Raw genomic sequence first — 19,302 nt, forward strand, 5'->3', positions numbered from 1 at the left:
AGGTGCAATACTCATAGGTGGGCAAAGGGGCAAGCTAGATGGCAAAGCAGAAGGCTAGGAGCAAGATAGTTATGGCATGTATAGTTTATTCTAGGCAAGGCCTAAAACTCATGCAGTATTTTATTTTTATAAAAAATGCATTTGCTGCATTTTGGGGGTAGGATGTGTTTCAAGACACATACATGGTGAATGCAGAAACAGCGAAGACACAAGCATTTGTACAGAGCTTTGAAGGGGCTTTCAGGCCTGACTGAGGATCAGCTAACTGCGCACTGCAAATGACAGTCTCATGAAAAGCATGGGTGTTGAAACAGACAATTCTGAGGCATTTACAATGAAAAATATGGTGTGAGGTGTGCTATAGGATTGCACTGGCTAGTCAGTCCGATTGGTGTAGAAATGCCAGGAGTCAGCCAGTTAGTTGCTGTGACAGTGGCTGTGTGAGCTAGCCAAACGGCGTCTGGTCCTAATTTTCTGTGGCTTTCCAGGGGTGGGTGAAGAGTCTTACTCTATTTCCCTAATGCATTTTTCCAGTCATAGTTGCTGCAGTTGTTTTCCTTTCAAAGCAGCCTGTACCTATCAAAACCTGACACAACCAATGAAAATGAAATTTCCTACCTCCCTGTTAACATTTTAAAGTCATGCAGTATTACTGAGCCTTTTTGTCGTTATTTCAGGGGAATATTTAATAAACTTTGGGCCTGCTTCAGGTTTCAGTGGCACTAATGCTGACCAAACACAGCTAGAACCTGGAGACAGAACGTTTCTCTCATGTGAAATGCTGAGATTAAAAAATGTTCATATCAGACAGGAAACAACTCTAGTGACAATTCAGACAGCATGTGTGAAATACACATTCAAGTCGGTTTCTGTCCCTCTTCCATACATCAGCCCCTATGGCCATTCTGAGTTTTTAATCACAAACTGCTGCCTTCAGCTGCCCACCCCATGCTGCTACCAGACCTGCGTAGCAGAGGCAGCAGGATAGGTGTTGTCTCACTCTGTGGCTTGGTGTTAACTCCCAAGGTGGCTAATGTAAATGGAAATTGCTGGTAAGTTGTGGGTATATGTGGCTGCAAATGAGGGTGGCTGAGCAGCCAGCATATATTGCTCTTACTGCTCCTGTGAGAAGGACAGAAAGCTGGCATGGCCAGCAGTGAGATGGGCAGCAGGAATTGTCCCCTCCACACTCGCCAGTTAAACCCAATAGAGGCTGCAAGTCAGGGTCATCAGTCTTATGACTGATTGGTAATAAGCTCTCCCCACACTTAATTATATAAACAAAGTGCTTTTGTTTATTATTTAAACAGAAGTTTTTGCAGTTACCAGGTAACTGCAAGAAAATCCTTCTCCTGGGTAAGCAGTACCTTTTAGGTTCTAGGAGATTTAAATTCAAGCTCCTTGTTTCACTCACGTATGTTCCCATGAAATGCTTTTCTTCTAACAAAATGACTTGTTCCACTGAAACATTTCTGACTCATTCTAGTCATAATCCATTCAATACAACTAAACTCCTATATAGAGAGGAATAATTTTGCAGATTGTGTTCCTGAATCTGTAATGCTTCAGAGGAGCCAGATTTATACGGTATTTCTGTAATTTCTTGAAAAAAACACAGTAATACTGGATTATGATATTCATCCAGCATTTTGATAATTACAGGACTATGAGGACACTTTCATATCACTATTGAGTCCTATGGTGTCTTCACAATTTTGTTGCTCTTTTCCCCTCCTTTACCCCCAAAAGCAGAGGAGTTCTGTACCAGAAAGGACTCCTAAGGTGTCCAAGCCCAGCAAATTCCACATACATGAAGTGAGTGATGCAGACACTTGTGTAAGGCTTTGAAGTGATGACTTTCAGAGGTCCTGATAGAGGTTACCTAACTGCTGAGTTAACTGGCAGGTTAACAGTGCAGTGTAAAAAGCAAAAGCCTGCTGTTCATTTACGGAGTCAGTTGTGTTGCATGGATACTCATTCTGCCTCTATGTCTCTTGCCGTCTTGCAGCCTTTGGGGAGAGGTGTGAACAATCAGCTAATGAAGAGCACACTATGTCTAGACAGAGCTAACTGTTAGCAGATGATCACTGTTTATATTTGCCGGTGAGATGAGTGACACAAGCAAGATAGATACCCATCAGGAGTAGATATCACTAGACTCCAAATTACAGTCCTTCTTGTGGTGGTTTTTTGCCTTCATTGTCAGAAGTACAGATGATGCTGAGTCCCAGCTTCATCATTTCTTCAGTGATGGAGAGGCGTGATAAGACCCTCAAAATATTTACCTTCTGCACAGGGTTTCCTCTTCTGGTTTTGCATTTTAAAAATAGAAATAAAGTTGTGTATTGCTTTTCACCCACTAGGGATTAAAGGATCAAGGCTTAAATATCATATTGGCAGCACTGTAAGAAATCAGAAATAGACTTGAAGATAGGTGCTAGCTTGGGACTCAGGAATCAACAGATCAGTTCCTGGCTTTGTCGCATGTTTCCTGCTTGACCTTGGGCAGATCATTTTGCTTCACTTCACCGTGCCTTGCTTTCTCATCTGTAAAGTGTGGATAAAGGCACATCGTGCAAGAACAACTACGTGAAAAGTATTGTGTTGCTGCAGCCAGGGGAAGGACTGCAGATACGCATGTCAATGAACTTGCGTGTGGACTTTCGTAGTACATTTTCTTTTACATAATGATTTTGCGGAAGGTAGACACAAGCAGAAGTGAAAGCATAGGAGTAACTGTCATTTCATCTATCTTGCTGCAGGCGAGGCTTGAGAGTTAGATTGCTTTGTGGTCCTACAAGTATAAAGCAATATTTTAGTAAATGTTCAAGAAATCATATAACTGTAATGCTTAAGTTGTACCAACTAATGGAAACCATTAGAACAACTATCGTCTAGAAGTAGAGTTTTAGGTATAAAGAAGAAATTTATGGTTCTGTCTGGTTTAAAATGAAATGGGAATGTTTTTAAAGGGGTTGCTATTAGGAAACATTTTGGTTTTTCTTTCTAGCTATAAACAGATGCTTATTCATATTATGCCAGATTTACTAGCTAAGGCTGCTCTTCATCAGCAATGCATAAATCCCGCTTGACTGATTGGCAAAGCACAACAAATAAGCTGGCATGAAACAGGGGAGCTTGCTTACTGTCTTTGCAGTGATTTTATAGTCCTATTCCTGCAATATTGCTATTAACTTTGGTGGTCCAAACTAATTTTTTAAGATCTGTTCACAAGAAGTTTTGAGGGATTATACTTTGTGCTGAGAGTTGGATGCGAACTACATCATATACAATATAAAGCAAAACTCTCAAAGCCAAGAAGGGACTGAGCACACCCTGTCTGTTTTGTGGTCAATATTTCCTTGAATAAATTACACAGAAGATACAAAAGAAGAAGGAAATGTTATGACTTTGCTAATGTGACCCTGCATTGTCTGTTTAGGTTTTTGAGTAGCTGTCTACCCAGCCCTCCTGGCTGTATCCTTGCCTGGGAGTGATTTGAAAAATGATGCAATAAAACAGTGCATCATAAATCCCTAACAGATTGATAATGACTGAAAATGGTCACGTCTGTAGGGACGATGTTGTTTATTATACTGTCAGTTGTCTATAAGAAAAGGTGGCATTGGTAGGTGTGGTAATGTAAACCCAACACCACGGAGTCCTCATGGACAGGCCTTGGAAATGGAATTGCAAAACCCCCTTACCCCTTGGAGTGATCTTTTCACCTAAGAGCTGGCATGTTTCCATTCATTACTGGCACTTGTACTTTGGTGATAAAGAGCATAGATATGAAGTCTACCACTGTCCCTCTTAAACAGAATGAAATCCAGTCACAGTTTTGGGCTGAAAAAATTAAGTTGGACATTTACAGGTAGATGTCTACAACCTAAGTCTTCACCTTTTGTTGTTTTTATAGCTGTGCAAAGAAGAAAAGTCACTTTTAGGTCATGATCCACGTGATTTAATTCACACCTCTGTGTTAGCATGAGACAAATATGAAACAAGAAATACTATGTTCTCTCCATTGACTGTGAAGGGAGCCACTTAGATGCAGATGGCAACACTGAAAACCTCCTCTAGGTTACATTAATGTGACTCAAAATGTTTAAGTTATTCTGCAGAGTTTGGGAATCATGAGGGTTATGTCACCTTTTAAGATCAATGCAGCTTTCAGATACTCCTCCAAAGGTCACAGTGACAACTGAATTAAAAGACTTGTGTTTGAACGGGAGGACCTCCCTCCAGCTTGCTGTGCAAGGTGAGGAATTCCACTCTACATGCTCATTCTCCCCGTGAGAGCATTAGAGGACCTGACACTAAAATCCCTTCTGTAGATCAGGCTGTTTGTTTGACAAATCTCTGCTTTGACTTAGGGGAACTGGTGTTTGTGAGGGTTGCCAATTTTGCAGTTTGCAAAGGGGTAGAAAGAGGTCAGCTGCAGTTCAGTAGGAAATGAGTGGAAAGCCACTGGATTCACTTTACCAAGGATCCCTTACAGACATTTGATCAGAATGAATTTCTCTTCAGTTTCATCAAGGCTGATAAACTTCATGAGAAGGCCAAGCCATTTATCTCTGCTATTAAAAGCTTGGGATTTGGAGAGGACTAAATGAAGGGAGCCCTCATTATTTGTATTTATACAGCATACACACTGAACTATTTTTAGCTTTCATGCTGTATTCTTAACACATTTGAAGTATAGAAGTGGAAACTGAGAATAATTTGTCTGTGAACTACATGCCTGTGGGGTGTAAGCTAAAATGCCTTCTTTGATCTCACAATGAAGTGAATTTGTGTCATGGACCACACACTTGAAACAAGGCAAGCAGTGGAAAGATAGAGGGAAGGGTTCAAGCATTAATGCTAAAGTCCATGTACAGTGTGTCTTCTCCTTTCCGGTCTGTCCTAGGATTAAAAGGCAGTTGCTGGGGTATTTAGAGGAGTTCTACATTGCTGTGGAGCACAGCAAGACTTTGAGCTTAGAACTGACGCACATTAGTGGAAAATAAAATTATACCTTATTGCTTTGCTGGTGCCTATGTTTTGACAATTTTGTTGTCTTCCTCTAAGTGCTCTTTGTTCAGAGTGGGAGAAATCAGTTCATTAGGTGATCTTTTTAAGCAGGTTGCATTCCATTTTTCCTAGCTGGCAGTATAATGGATTTCAGGACTTTCAGTCAATACCAGATGTGTTGTTTTTATGCAGCTTCTCTGTCTTCTTCTTTTTTTTTTTAACATACTAACCTTATTTGTCACAGACCAAAAGCGTAGGTCTGTGGTTACGCAGTGTGCTCATATTCTGTAAATATGTTATGTAAACATTAAGATATATGGAACCGAATTCAACCCTGATAATACTATTACTGATTTTGCTGAGGTCATATGAGGGTTGGGTTTGCCTCTGTGTGAAAGTCAGCTGATGGTTTTCATCATGGGAAGAGTCTGAATAAATGTGTGTCGCTTAGTTGGGATATCCTGTCTTTCCCATCTAGAAGAGATGAAAACGTTGTCCTAATAGTGATTTCACCATGCTGCTTCCCACTAGATACAACCACTGTCTTGCCGACATGAAATATTGGGTGTTTTTTCATAATTAATGAAGCATAAATAAAACAGAGCATCCTTATGCTAGAAGGCAAACGGAGGAGGATATTAAAAGTGCTCTAACTGTGATCAGTGAAATTCTTAGCTGTCCCAAAGTGACTTAGGCTCACTAGTCTGATTAATTTTTTATAGTAGTTATGCTCCTGAACCACTTAGTGTTTTTGGAAATCCAACCTACTCCCAAATGCAAATACATGGAAATAAGAACTCTGCCAGACTCACTGCAGTAAATTAAAATCAGATGTCTGAAGACAGCCTCTAGCTGTCTGCCCTGCCTGTCTTCTGGATGGTGTTGCCCACGAGTTAGGGATCTCCTGTAAAGGAGTGTTTGAATTGCCACAGGGATTTGTGCAACACACTAAGATAAACTGAAATCAGAGCTGGTTTACCTTACATGACCAGCTGAAAACAGGAGCTGAGTTCTGAGCAGCTTAGATGATGCTGTCTTGAGGCTAGCAATGTCCCCCACAGGGGTGGGGTGGGCAGCTCAGGGAGTGAACAACTCAGCTGTCCAGCTTTAAAATGCCACCGCAAGACTGTCAGAAGCTCTAGTTGGAAAAGAATAGCCTTAGACATTCAATAATTACTATTCATAGCAGAAGCCACCATCTTAGCAGAAGGCTTGGTCCTGGTCTTTTGCTCCCTTGCTGACAACAATAGAAGGAATTTTGCCCAAATAAGGACACCATGGTTGTGTCTGAGGAAGAGGACATAGCAAAAAGTGTCAAATAATTTTAGAAGGGCAGAAGACTTCCTTTGTTGACAGCTTTTGAACCTGAGTCTAATGTAAAGCAAAAGTCTCATGTAAAGTAAAAGTACAAGCACAGACAATATCAAGTACTGACTCTCCCACCTTGACAAAGTGATTGGTATTAGGAGGACATTAAAATTACCTCCAGCTCCCCAAACTCTCATTCTATTCCCGTCCCAATACAAGTGATCCTGAAAACCTCTGTGGCCAGTTAGTAAGTCTGTCCAGGAGGATGGAGCCATAGGAAAGGCAAGGCCAGCAGTATGTCCATTTCAAGAGCTGCCTTATGGAGGCATAAACTGGTACCAAGTGCCACAACTCTGGGAGCACCAGCTTGCACCTATGTGAACTGACATGAAATCTAGGGTTGAACCTGGGTAGATATGTGATCTGGTTTGGTAAATGTGTTCAGAAACAGTGCTATCTACCTTAGAAGTGGTTGTTTCCAAACTGTGCCCTCGTGACACTATAGGCCACTATAAAATCATATCACTTTTATAGTACAGACAACTGTAAGGTTAAAATACGATGATTTATCAAACAATAATCTGCTTTGGTTCTGGTAGACATATGCCTTCAACCATTTGTTCTTTGGCTTTCAAGTACCATCCTTGCAGAGAAAAAAGTTAAAGAAAGGACATACAATGTGAGTCTCATAGCCTTAAAACATCAGCATTTATAGGAGTCTGGGGAAAACCTTGTAAAAATATTTTCATTTATATTTCAGAAGATTTCAAAATCATCCTTAGTATGAGTTTTTAAACTGTCAGTGGTCACTTTAAATCATCTTCATATTGTATTTTGCAAAAGTGAATTTTGGTAGAGAAAACTGAAATATTACAAGATTGAATAGGGATAACTCAACTCTAAATTATAGGCAAGGAAAATGTAGACTTAACAGGGAACTAAAACAACTGGAGTGTTCCTTTCTTTCAGTAGCACAGCTCAATGTATAAGTGTGTTCCCATACAGCGGGTCAGTGTGTGGCTCAGCGGCCTCATTGTAGTCTCCATCCACAGGGTCGCTGCAGCTCCATACCACTATCAGCTCTCTACAGCCAGTGAGGACACTGTGAAAAATGATTTGAGTATGGGCTCGTGGACTGCACCCACTCAAGCCCTGGGTTGTTGCTGGTTTGGAGGTCACTAAAGGCAAGCACAAATGAGATGGTTTGTCCCTTCAGTTCTTTCCAAGCTGAGACACATTGATATATTTTTCTAGATATCTATTTAGACTTTTTTCTCAAACTATTTTTCTCCTGGTAAAGGCATGAAATTGCCAAAAAGTTGGCAATTAGCAAAAGCCATGTTTTTAGTTTTCTCAGTTCACGAAGACTTTTTATTAGAAGTCAATTAAAGGTAGTAAGTTAGTTTTTAACAAGTGTTCATTTTGATATTTTTAGAAAATACCAATTTTTGAAGTTTGTTTTAACTTTTTGGTTTTAATTTAGAATTTATTTTTCAAAATCTTACAAACTTTCACAGGAAAAAAATGTTTCCTCAGCAAACCTACCTAACTAATTAGCTACCTAACCTAGCTAATTTTAGCTGCATAAGATGATGAAGTGAAAGGGGATAGAAATTTCTTTACCTTTTATGACTGATAACACAGATGTGCTACATGAATAAATGCAATACCTGTGTTATACATCCCTCTGAGAGCCGAAGCTGCTAATTTTTCTGTACCTCTAGCACATTATTAGAACTTAATTACTGTTGAAGATTTGTTTTCTAGGGAAGCGGTTGTATAAGCTCCTATAAACTATATATAAACACCAAAAAGGCACAAAGACTGGATTAGGGCTATGAAAACTGGAAGCTAAAAACCAAGAGAAAATACAGTTTTAATGATAAAACTGTTTTCAGTTTTAATGAAGTTCTGTAATAGTACTGAGAGAAAGTCACTCTGTCCCTGTTCTTTTAGCTTGGGTATATAGCAAGGTGACTTTTGAAACATCTTTAGCCTTTGAGGCAACAGTGGGTATTGCTTTTGACACTCAACACAATATTCAGGCTAAACACATGAAATAAGAGACAGCCAAAAATCACAGAGAACTCAAAAGTCAGGAACAGTTTTGTAGACATTTTCCTTGTAGTATGGGAGGCCATCAGCTGGGAAAAATTTTTTTTTTTCTGGCTTCCTTAGTCAGCCTAGAGCTTAGAATCAGTCCAACCTCTAGCTCCAACAGTAGAATTAACTTCTGGATCTGAAAGCCTCTGTAAGACTGAAATGAAACATGAGGTTTAAAATAAAAAGGTGGAAACATGATGCTTCTATTGCTCTTTGTTGACATGCTTTTCATATAATTAAAGCTGCAGGTGTACTTTTGATTATGCAGGTATTCTGGTGTGTGGTTCTGTGTAAATAATATGTTTGCAGTGCTTGCTGGCAGATTGTTCATTATGAGCTCATTTATTTGAGTTCCCCTGTGCAAATAGGAAACCATAAGCCAAATTCTGGGCTAGTTTTCCTTGTCTTGTGGGAAAGCCTGCACCCGGGGACAGAGGAGGTGTTTTGCTGGGGAGGGCACAATTTCCCTCCTTTCCCTTCAATATGTCAGAGAATCCAACATCTCCAGCTAAACACTTTTGTATTGTTATACTATTAAAGAAGCCATGGACACGCACCTCTTAAGTTCTCTATTTCCTGAAACCCAAGAAAGTGGCTCCATGAGAGCTACACAGCTAGGTTTCCCCTATACAATGAGTCTGGTCATTTATGTTATGTAAATCCTGAATAATGGTAAAATCTGTGTGTTTGATCTGAGATGGAAGCTGACTCCTTCAGTGTTCTTCCACTTGATCAAAGATACTTCAATACTTCAGATGGAAGAAGGGGAAAAAAAAGGAGAGTTTTAGAAGTACAGTGCCTGGTTAATCAGACTTATTTTATGTGTTCCTGCAAAGCTTGTACCTTGTGCTAAAGCGATGACTTAACTACAGCCTCTAACTGTACATGTGTTTGAAGGCCTCATCATGTTTTGTGTATCACGGCATGCTCTTTTTTGTAATACCCAACACATGTCAGTCATAATAAGCTAAACTGTAGCAGCTCATAATTTCAGTGGTCTGGATTCAAGCATTGAAGCCACGGCCTACAATCTAAAGGCTCCATATATCTGTATTTAACTTCAGCAGAAGTACATTTTTGCCCTCTACATCCTTCCCTTTTCTCCACTGTCCCAAAAAGGGATATGTAAATTGATGTGAGAAATAATAACCCCTCTGTTATCTAGATTCAGGTATTTTGACTGCTGATTCTGTTAGCCCACCTGAGAAAAGACCCCTTTCAATGTCATTTTAAAAATCCAATTTTAAAGTAACCCACAATTCTGCTTCTTAGACACCACTAAGAGATGACCCAATTAAAGAGCTGCATATCAAGACCGTGAGTGCAAATCATCTTTTCGAAGGCGCTGATGAAATTCCTTTTCCATTGTCATCAGATACTTGCTTTCTGACAACCAGTTAATCATGGAAATAATCTTTTAAATATGCGTAAAACCATAGCTATGCCTAATCATCCCATTAAATGCCATCAGGTCATTCTTCACAAAGATAAACAGCTTAAGGAGCATTCTTCCTTTGATCATGTTATCCCCTGATGCTTTTGAAAGGAAGGTGAATGTATCCTCCAGATTTCATCAGTCCAAATCTTCAGTGAGCTTCTGCACTGTGCTTGCAGTTTCCTAAGGTGACTGGGGTGTGTAGCTCTTCACCATCGAAGACTGAAACACAAGTATGAATTTTAACGTACAGCAGCCTGTACTACTATGTGTCTAAATGTTGATCATATATTTCCTATGTGGAGGGGATACTGGAGTACATGAGTGAGAAAGGGGTCCCATTATGGCAATAGGCATATGGCTAAGTTATTAGGAATTATTTCAGCCACTGTTTACAGCATGAATAAAACTGGCACTTTTCTCAGGACTGTGTTTAGACTGAAGCAAATTAGACCTCCAATGTCTGAGGAGTCGTCGGCCTGCCTTTTAGCTCAGTAGGGTGATCTGCAGTGACCATGTGTAGACCTGCTCCCTTCAAAGCAAGGGGGTTTAGTCCTTCTCAGTCAGTCCCTGGGGCATCTGCTTCTCTTTCTAGTGACTATAAGGGGCCAACGTACCAAGAATGAGGCACGCTCAAACCCCTTGCCGGGCTAGTTGCCTACCGCTTAGGTACCATGGTGTATAAGTTAGGCTGGGGAAAACAGTGACTCACCTTCTTTTCCATTATTCTGTGGTAGTGAGACTTCAGAAAATAGCATGTCTTGTAAATTGAAGGGTTTGTCTTAAGGCTTGTTCTCCGAGACACATCGTGTCTCAGGGTGTAAACTGGGAGAAGGGTTCAGTAGAGTGCCACTTTCTGTGAGATGAATGTGCAAAGCTGGGGTGTTGTCTGCCAACTGCTTTTGCATCAAAAGGCACCCCTGGTCTGTGCTGTGAAGAGAAATGCGAAAAATTAGGTCTTTGACTGGCATAGAAACAGATGTCAAGGTAAACCCCACTGGCTACCTCAGCAGGAGGAATGCAAGCATGCATTCTTTATTGATAAGGTACAGAATAGTATGTGGACCTGCTTTAAAGCTGTGAGGAAGAACAGAAAACAGAGCCAAGATGATGACAGAAGTTATTGCAGCTTTGATAGCCCCACTTAGAGCGTGCACTGTAAATGCAGGCACTTTCTCACACTGATGCTGAAAGGATATTACTGCTGGCCATGGCAGAAAGCCTGTCCGTGCTCCTGACATACATTTCTAGAATAGTCCTTGCAGGGCACTGTGATATAGGCTGAGCATGCCATCAGAAGCAAAGCTCCAACTGACAGGCAAAGTCCAATCTGCCACACAGGCACCAGTTGCATATTGCTCAGTGATGGAAGTCTAGCAGCTTGGCGGATAGGTACGTCAGTGTGTTGAGGGGAGGTAATTACTGTATTTTAGAGGTTTCAGAACTGAAAATACAGCTGCCCACCTGCTTTGCTTTGCAGTTATTTTATTGATGTTTATACATGAGATCAAAGGTCTAATGCTTGCATCTTTTTACATTTTATTTATTATTTTATAGCCCTACTTGGCAGATTGTAAGTGTAGATGGCAGTAAGCTAATTTCCCTCCCTGCTTCAGCAGGGGTTTTGAAATAAAAGAATTTTCCTCAGTGTATTCCAAAACCTTAAATGTCAGTGTGGCATAGTGAAAGCTGGAACTGGATCTTTAGGAATGCTTAATTAACCCTGTGTGGGACAAACTAGCCTTTTTCATTAGCTAACAGTTTTTCACTGCTGTTCCCTCACACTTTTTAAGCACTGGATTAAAAGGTGCTTGTTTGAATAACTTGAGTGGCAAAATGTCAGTTGTGGTGTCAACTAAGGTGCATTAGGAAAAGCATGGGTTATGGCTAGCTGGGACAGTAAAGTCAAACTATATGAGCCAGTACTTGTCTAAGTTCATCCAGCTACACTCTTTGGAGAATGCATGTGACGTTGTGTGTTATCTTGTAGCACTGTGTCTTTCAGGAAGATGACACTCTGCCTTCCAAAAAGCAGCTGTTTCCCTCTTCGTTCCTGCAGCAGGAAACCCTGCCTTTTATGTCTCCCTATTTAATACCTTTGTATGATGATACGATTAGAAAGGTGCAGGTTCCCTACTGCTTGGTGTAGAAAAAAAAATCACTCTGCTTATATTTTCCTGTTTTCCTCTCAAAGCTTGTTCAACCATTATAAGTGGAGGTTGCTGTTTAAATGATGGCCTGCCTTCCCCTTCTTCTAGACCTGTCCATGCATTTCTGCATAGTTACAGCAATGCTAATGACCATGTGGCTGGGCCATGATCTAGGTCAACGAACTGACCTCAGTAAGAATTAATCTGTTTTAAAAAAAAAGGAAATGTTTTTGAAGCTGCAGCCTCAGGAGCAAGGAACTGACACCTCTCATCTTATTGGATTGAGGAATGTGCAATTTCACAGTAAGGACAGTTGCTTTTTCCCTTTCACTGCTAGGCATTTATTAAATTCCAGGTATGCAAAGTGATACTAGCAATAGTTTAACTAAAAAATATGTTGGGAGTGCCTCCAGCACAGGGGTGGAACATCTTTATATGAGATGAAATACATTAGGGTCTGCGGAAGGAAGAAACTCATTTCAGCAGTAACGAATGGGAAGATGAAATACATAGAATCACTGTCTATAGCTCTGTATCAACTTTGGAAAAATAATATTAACATTATTGCAAATCACGCTGAAGTTCCATCTGGTTCCATACCCTCACAGCTGTCTTTAATGCAATCTCAGAGAAATAGTCTAGCAGTATATAATTACTTTTCTCTCTCTATATATATTATTTACTGCACAGCATACCTCATTACATTCTCCTATCTTCCTCCAATCCATGTTTTGGGCTCCCTGAGCAGTAAATAGCATTGTATCTTCAAGTTTAATAAACCAATTTTCCATGAATTTGTTTAATAGCATCCAATGCTTGTCTTAAGACTACTGACATCTAAACACAGTGTGGCAATGGGTTGTATTATGTAAACTTCTTATATACATAAAAATAAAGGGGGTTTGCTTGTTCAAGCATGCTGCCCGATTTCATTGGGTTTCTCCTAGTTCTTGTTTTATGAAAAATTGTGAGTAATCCTTCTGAATTCATTTTCTCTAGACTATTTGTATCTTTATGAAGCTCTGATAGTTCTCCCCTCAATCATTTCTTTGCAAAGCTGAAGACTTACAGCCTGTGTAACTTTTCCTCAGACAGAAGCCACGTGCCACTTCTGTATCTTGTTTTCATACTGACATTTTTTGCACATAACTTAGATTTAATAGAGTCCGGTTCTGCCGTTCGGCCTCCAGCTTACCTAACTGATGTTGTGAAGAGCTTTCAATGGGGCCTTTCGGATTTCATTCCCAAACAGCAACAGCGAGCGTGGACCTGGGCACTGTGTCCGGGCAGTGTGATTTTGTCCCCTGCCGTTCACTCTGCGTTTATGAACGCTGAGCTTCATTTGCCATTTTGTTGCCCTGTCACACAGTAGAGTTTTGTGTCACAGCTGTGCAGTGGTGAGGTACAGTTACAAACACGCAGTTTTATTTTTAAGGCCACGGATAACATTATCATTAATGAGCTTTTCCGCATCTGCTCTCACCACTTCCATGTAGTGTAAGAACAACATGAACGTATGCGAACGCAGCTTCCAGTGCAGTCCCCGTGAGCAACCTGCATCCCTGGCAGACCCCACCTGCTATGAAAACCCTCAGCATTTATTAACCCTACTTTCCTTTCTTAGCGAGCTATTGCCTTTATCTTACGAACACTTTTTTCTTTAAAAACGTGTGGTGAAGGACTCTGTTGAAGGGAAACCTTCAGGGAACCCTTCCCAAAGTTGCCCGGGCGGCATCACTCGTTGTCCCTCCACCGATCTTTGTTCAGTACGGCTTCCTCTGACGAAGGCTGGATTGACTGCTTTTACTGTACTATTTAATTATCTATTCTTACCATAACTGACCAGTTAACCTGGTACAGGGACTGGTCCCATTTGTCAGGTTTTTTTCTCAAGAGCCTCCAGTGAAGTCTTGAAACAAAACTCTTAAAACTCTCAAAACCTCTTAAGCTTGAGGACCAGGTTGAGTGACAAAGCTATGCACCACAGTTAATAGCCAGGATACTCATAGCTGAGATTTTTTTCAGACAGCTGGGACAATGTTATCTGTGATTTTTTTATTTTTTTTACTTTTTTTTTTTTAAGCACAGTCTCAAACTTCTCTCCAGCAGAAACCTTGCGAACATCTCTGTAGCAGATATTGATGCAAATTAATCATGTATCTTTTATTATACGGGTTCTTACAACGTCCTTGTACTTCAGTCACCTCTGAGCTCTGAAGACTCACTTGCTGCCCGGTTTGTGTTTTTGGAAAAAATACAGCTTCTATATGACTAGCAAGCTCTTTCTCAGAATCTCTTTTGACACCATATTATACATTTACGAGCCTTTTTATTCTTCTCAGTTTTCTGTTTCTTTCACAAACTTCTATTTTTGAAAGATGTCATGATGCTTTTAATAGTTTCTCATACTCTTCCTTGTAATTACGCTAACTTTTCTTAAGGTTTTTACAGTCTTTTGTCTGTGGTATACATTTCCTCTGAACATCTCATTTTTATTTTATAAACTGTCTCCATGGCAACTGTAAGCATTTTTATCCTTTTAGCTGCTCCTTTTAATTTAACAAGCTTCCTAAGTTTTAGTGATTCCTTTTTTTTTTTTTTTCTGAAGAAAGCTACTACAGTTACAGGGTTGGAAGTTGGTTTTTTTTGTTCTAGCAAGAACACTGAATCTGAGCATACTGAATACAGCCGTGCAGAGCAAAACAGAGCCTGGGCACCATTCACTACTCAAATAAGGGTATTTTCTTCTCTTTTGGCTTCACCAATTAGTTACTTCAATAAGCAGTTAATTATGGAGTCTAAAATTTTTATTTCTGCATCACACCGTGTCATAACAACTGTTATCTCTGTTATCTCCCATTCTGTTCAGTCAGTGGCATAGACAGCTCTGATGTATATATTTCAATGTCAATATAGAACTTTATAGGTGTATAGGTATTCCTTATACTTGCCAATAAATTGAATTTATTTACTTTCATCCCTTAGAATATAGCACTCTGCACAACTGCACAGTACTTTATCATTCATGTACAGTGTCATCTTTATTATCAGTGTCACACAGGTTGTCTTGCTTCCACTAAGTTTCTGAATGCCTATTACATGAAACCAGATATTTGAGTTTACTTAGTTTTGCATTTGTTTAAGAACACTCACCTAGCCTTTTTTCAGCTGTTACAAATAAATTAACTCCTGCAAGGAGCACGCTTGTGAATACTGCTGCCTTGTGCACCTATTAGCTTTCCCTTCCTCTGTAGCTTAAAAAACACCCTGTAACTTTTCACATTTTCTGGGAACTCTGGTTCCAGGTTGTTTTGCAGTCATATTTTATTTGAACACTGGGAATCTGTGTTATGGTGCCTTCCCATCTTTGGGCTTCCCCCTTTTCCACAGCTTCAGCACTGTTTAGGTGAAGAGCTTTGTGCAAAGTATAAGCACGAGTTTCCAGGTCTTTTGGCTGTGGAAGAATTGTTCGGAGAAGATAGACTGCACTTGATAGCCACCTCAGCTCCTGTAACAGCGCTAAGCCTCTCTCTGCCTGTTGATGACAGCTTCAGCCTAATTGCAGGCTAAGATTTCTATGCACTGCTATTAAACAGACGCTGGTTTCCAGCGAGACTGCAGTTGCCTGGCATGTCAAATAATTTCTTTACAACAGAGCTTATCATTGTGTTGCCTATACAGCCTCACTGATCCTTCCCAAAAGTCCTTTTAGCACATGTACAGACTTATTTCCATCCCCTGATGTGCTGAGCGCAGTAATTGCTGGAGGCCCGGGGGTAACTTGCTGTCCCCCTGGTCTGCCTAGCACGCTCTGATAGGCATATCTGGCAGCTGGGTCATAGTATACGTAGCTGGGGGAGGGCAGTTCCTGGGTGTTTTATATATTTGATATTTGTGGTGGGATGTTAGAAATGGCTGGAGGAGAAGTGACAAGGTGTCACTGTCTTCACCGCCTCAGCTGCTTCTGGGGGCTTATGCAGCTGCACAGCTGGATGTCCAGCGGATGAAATGGAAGCTGTGCTCTTGGCTTCCTTCCAACTGGCTCCAAATGCACTTGAGAAACTTCCATGTGATAGTTAATGTAGCACCTGCTCAACAAACAAAAACCAAATTTCCCCTCCTCCGTTATACTGTACATCTGTTATTTTGCTGACATGGAAACTAGCGTAACAATTAGATTCATTACTTGCCCTCTAAGTTGATTCCAGCTAAGCTGAAAAGACCTTAGTGTGTTCACTCGGTGATTGTTTAGGCTGCAGCACAAATGAAGAAATTCTCCCTCCAATGAGATTTGTTCTACATTGTAATTGCACTTGCGTGTGTGTGTTTATACTTGAGGTGAGACTGAGAGGCAACATTTTCTTCTGGCCAAATCCAGACTCCAGCTCTCAGCAGAGACGTGTTTGCATTTGGAGTTCTGGATCCAGGTCTAATTAGAAATCAGAGAGAGCAAATATGCAAATGCCCAAAGAAGACAGTCACATCAGAAATGGCATTGTTATACACATCTAACCACCTCACCTGTCCTCTGCCCTTTAAGCCTTTTCTGTTGGGACTTACTGGGACATTCCAAGTATCCCAGCAGTTTCAGACAGCTGCTATTAACAAAATAATCTGCCAGAGAAATGTTTTCTTCTTCTCCACAAACTTGGAATTTCTCCCTTCAGAAAATCACACTAGTTCAAGGTCAGCACAGGGAACAATCATTCCTGAAGGAGTGACAAGGTTAAAGTCCAACTCCTCTCCCACTTCTCAGCTCCCCCACAGCTGTTATTTACTACTGCTGTGTGACTTTTAATAACCTGCCCTGCAAAGACTTGCATTCTATAGGGTTACTCACGTGCTAAAGACAAGTATATGCCTAAACCTGGAAGCTAAGTGGTTGATTACCAAAACCTATGTCTCTTTCTGACCTCACTTTAAGTCGTTTCATATTTTTGATGTATGTTTTAGACCTCCTGCTATTCAGACCACTCCTTAGCTTTGGAATTAATGAGGATCAGATAATACCCTGAAGCACAGATCCAAAGCATGCTGCGTTCTGGGAGATTTTAATTCCCAATATAAGCATCGTGCTCTGTATGGTCCCCTAGAATATACATTGCTCTGAAGCTGACATTTTGCAGCAACCAGGTGCAGGATCTCCTGTTCAGCGTGTTGAAAAAGATCCAGACTGCAATTGGCTTGTCTTTATTTTCTTCTCTTGCGTTATTTGGTTTAGCTTGGAAGAAAATGGCCATTTTATTCTGTGCCCTCATCAAGAAATTATCACAGAAATACTTTCAAAAGGTAAACAAACCCATTGCAAGGTCAACTTTTTTTGATCTATCAAACCAAAAAGAATTCCTAAAGACTCATGTCTCTGGAAATTAATAGAATACCTTAAACTCAGTTACACCAAAATAAGATCTTTTCACTAAGCATAAAATTTTTCTCTTTGGAAACTCTGAATAATGCAGAAGGGGGCTGAGTGAGAACAGCTCTGTATTTTACACTAAGCTTTCACTCAGATATCAGCATTGTTTTCTTTTCTTGCCTATTTTTGGCTTGGCTGCACTAAGCCAAAAGCTGTAGTGAGAATTTTCTCACTCCTCAGAGAACTGCCTCTATGAAACCACTTACCTAGGATGTAAGAAAGTCTTAATGCAGTCCTAACAGCTGGTAAACAAAGAATGTAACTGCTTCCCTGCAAGCCTTCAGGTGTAATGAACCAGCTCCAGTTCATTTTGCCTTCACTTCTGTTAGAAATCCTGAGGCCTGGTTGTTTACGAAATTTGGGGCACCCTATTTTAACATTTAAACTATTTTGGCTTTTTGGAAGGCAGGAGTTCACTTAGAGCAAAGACAAACTGTATTTATTGCGGGTTTTTTAGAGAGGTTACGGTGTGATCGCAGTGGCTTTAATGCAGGAAGCGTCCTATGTTGTGTTCTCTGCCACGCAGGGATATGCAGCGGGTGAAACAGAGGGCACTTTTTGGAGCAAAAAGGAATGGCCCAGGGGACGACAAGCCTGGAATTGGTCTGTCCAGGCACCTTGTGAGCAGCTGCTGAGGAAAGAATCAGTGCCCACCATCAGCTCAGGCAGGCACTGGGAATTATGCAGCCCCATCTAATCTTCAGGGCATCAGTCCAGCCCCAGTGGGACAGTGAAAAAACTCTGCAAGTGCTTTAGTTAGATTGCAGCACAAACCTGCAACTTAGTGACTCTTGCTAATTAGGATTCTATGCAATAGAGCTACTGTGTGGTTTTATCCCCTCCCTACCAATAACACCAATCTATGCTAAAAGAGGAATCTGTTCCATAAAAACTTTCCTTTTGGAAGCAGGATGGTTGCAGCGGTACCCTTCCCATTTATTCATGCTGCTTATGCAATGATGTCTCACTAAGCTGGAAACATTATTTTTCATTCTTCCTATTGCTATTTTTGCTACCAAGTGTAATAGCAGAGCACGAGCCATCTATCTTACTGCAAGAACTTGTTTTTATTCGGGATGTGGGGCTTAGTTATTCAAAAGAAAGCAAGATACAGCTTTGCATAACTATTGAGGTTCTTTTCAGAGGTTAATTTGTTACGTCACATAGATTATCTGCTCAAATACTGTACATTCCCTTACCCTGAGGCACAGAGGTTCATTAAATGAGCTATGCAGTGAAAAAAACAGCCTTTTTCTAATACAGTTTCTAAGCCTCCTGGCAGTTCTGTGCAAAACATCCTTCCCATGCTCTCAGTTATGCACAGTCTTCCAAAGGGGACCCACTGTGCATCTGTCATAAGCTTTTTCCAGTGTCACTAGTAATAAGGATTAACCTCTCTATGCCTAGCTCCTGAGAGTTGGCTTTTTATGGAGACATAAATAATGTCTGGGGGCAGGATGCAAAGCTGTACTGGTGCAGGATCCTTGGCTTTAGCATCCACATCACCCAGTGGCTTGACAGACCCTGAATTAGTTGACCTTCAAGGTATGGTGAAAGGCCAGTCTATTTACTCAGCTTGGTGCCTAAGGGAGGTAATCGTAGGAATTGGAAACGTATTAAACAAAACAGTGCTCAAGGATGAGACACTATCTAAGCCGACATTTTGTCAATTAACTATGCAAATTGTCTGAAAGTTTTTCATGAGTAGAGGGAGTGTCGGGGGTGGATTATGCAAGCCCCCAAATAAACAAATAAATAAATAAGGCTGCATGTTCTAATGACAGAGATGAAAGTCGGTGAACTCCTGCCGAACTGTTAGAAAACTACCAGAGCAGTATCATTTATTAATAGGCGGCACATAAAACTGGACGACT

Source organism: Buteo buteo, chromosome 15 (genome assembly GCF_964188355.1).
Source record: "Buteo buteo chromosome 15, bButBut1.hap1.1, whole genome shotgun sequence".
NCBI classification, from domain to species: domain Eukaryota; kingdom Metazoa; phylum Chordata; class Aves; order Accipitriformes; family Accipitridae; genus Buteo; species Buteo buteo.